Here is a 2,500-nt window from a genome sequence, read left to right as displayed (position 1 = left end):
CAGGCTCCCCCGCCTGCCCTGGGGCAGGCCGGGGTGCCGAGGGCGCCCCCCGCACACCTGCGGGGCTGGCCGCCCTCTGTCAGGCTCCCCCGCCTGCCCTGGGACAGGCCGGGGTGCCGAGGGCTCAGCCCGCACACCTGCGGGGCTGGCCGCCCTCTGTCAGGCTCCCCCGCCTGCCCTGGGGCAGGCCGGGGTGCCGAGGGCGCCCCCCGCACACCTGCGGGGCTGGCCGCCCTCTGTCAGGCTCCCCCGCCTGCCCTGGGACAGGCCGGGGTGCCGAGGGCGCCCCCCGCACACCTGCGGGGCTGGCCGCCCTCTGTCAGGCTCCCCCGCCTGCCCTGGGGCAGGCCGGGGTGCCGAGGGCGCCCCCCGCACACCTGCGGGGCTGGCCGCCCTCTGTCAGGCTCCCCCGCCTGCCCTGGGGCAGGCCGGGGTGCCGAGGGCGCCCCCCGCACAGCTGCGGGGCTGGCCGCCCTCTGACAGGCTCCCTGCGTGCCTGGGGAGAGGCCACCCCTGTTTCGGCCTCTCCCTCGTACCCGGGACCACGCCACCGCTGACTCGGCCTGCCCACGTGCCTGGGACAAAGCCACCCGAGTTTCGGTCCTGCCACATACCCGGGACCACACCACTCCAGAATCGGTCCTCCCACATACCCGGGACCACACCACTCGACTTTCGGTACTCCCACATACCCGGAGATACGCCACCGCAACTTCCGTACCCGGTGCCTGCAAGGGAGCGAACCTGGAATCCAAGCCCAGCTTGTGGAGCTCTGCCTGGGCTTGAGCGGGGTGGATTCATCCCCTTAAAAGCTCCATGAAAACGAAAAAGTCTTTTTTTCACCCCGGGAGCGCTCTCAGGCGGTTGCATGCCTCCTGCTAGGCCTGGGCCAAGCCTCCAGGCTTGTGAAAAGGGGAAAAGCACCACAGCAGCGGCGTCTGAGGCACCCGGCTCCCGGTTCGACCGCGAGCAGTGCTTTCGGTTCAGACAGGGGGATCCAAGCCTCCCTGCCCGGGAAATATGCCCCCCGCCTGGGGATGGACTCCGGCCATGCCCCCTGCTGCAGACTTAAGCCCCCTTCCGATTATTTAGACCCATTCAGCGCCGTCCAGCGGGCCGGCCACCTGGTCACCCCCGACAGATTCGGGACGCCTGGTCACCCGCTGGACTTAGTCTTTTTTACGATCGGCTTTAAAGGGGCCTGGTCACCCGGGGGACTTAGTCTTTTTTACGATCGGCTTTATAGGGGCCTGGTCACCCGGGGGACTTAGTCTTTTTTACGATCGGCTTTATAGGGGCCTGGTCACCCGGGGGACTTAGTCTTTTTTACGATCGGCTTTATAGGGGCCTGGTCACCCGGGGGACTTAGTCTTTTTTACGATCGGCTTTAAAGGGGCCTGGTCACCCGGGGGACTTAGTCTTTTTTACGATCGGCTTTATAGGGGCCTGGTCACCCGGGGGACTTAGTCTTTTTTACGATCGGCTTTATAGGGGCCTGGTCACCCGGGGGACTTAGTCTTTTTTACGATCGGCTTTATAGGGGCCTGGTCACCCGGGGGACTTAGTCTTTTTTACGACCGGCTTTATAGGGGCCTGGTCACCCGGGGGACTTAGTCTTTTTTACGATCGGCTTTATAGGGGCCTGGTCACCCGGGGGACTTAGTCTTTTTTACGATCGGCTTTTCGGAGGCCTGGTCACCCGGGGGACTTAGTCTTTTTTACGATCGGCTTTATAGGGGCCTGGTCACCCGGGGGACTTAGTCTTTTTTACGATCGGCTTTATAGGGGCCTGGTCACCCGGGGGACTTAGTCTTTTTTACGACCGGCTTTATAGGGGCCTGGTCACCCGGGGGACTTAGTCTTTTTTACGATCGGCTTTTCGGAGGCCTGGTCACCCGGGGGACTTAGTCTTTTTTACGATCGGCTTTATAGGGGCCTGGTCACCCGGGGGACTTAGTCTTTTTTACGATCGGCTTTATAGGGGCCTGGTCACCCGGGGGACTTAGTCTTTTTTACGACCGGCTTTATAGGGGCCTGGTCACCCGGGGGACTTAGTCTTTTTTACGATCGGCTTTAAAGGGGCCTGGTCACCCGGGGGACTTAGTCTTTTTTACGATCGGCTTTATAGGGGCCTGGTCACCCGGGGGACTTAGTCTTTTTTACGATCGGCTTTATAGGGGCCTGGTCACCCGGGGGACTTAGTCTTTTTTACGATCGGCTTTATAGGGGCCTGGTCACCCGGGGGACTTAGTCTTTTTTACGATCGGCTTTAAAGGGGCCTGGTCACCCGGGGGACTTAGTCTTTTTTACGATCGGCTTTATAGGGGCCTGGTCACCCGGGGGACTTAGTCTTTTTTACGATCGGCTTTATAGGGGCCTGGTCACCCGGGGGACTTAGTCTTTTTTACGATCGGCTTTATAGGGGCCTGGTCACCCGGGGGACTTAGTCTTTTTTACGACCGGCTTTATAGGGGCCTGGTCACCCGGGGGACTTAGTCTT

This window comes from Atractosteus spatula, unplaced genomic scaffold (genome assembly GCF_055471065.1).
Source record: "Atractosteus spatula isolate fAtrSpa1 unplaced genomic scaffold, fAtrSpa1.hap1 Scaffold_150, whole genome shotgun sequence".
Classification (NCBI taxonomy): Eukaryota; Metazoa; Chordata; class Actinopteri; order Semionotiformes; family Lepisosteidae; genus Atractosteus; species Atractosteus spatula.
Note: the sequence above shows the minus strand (reverse complement) of the source record.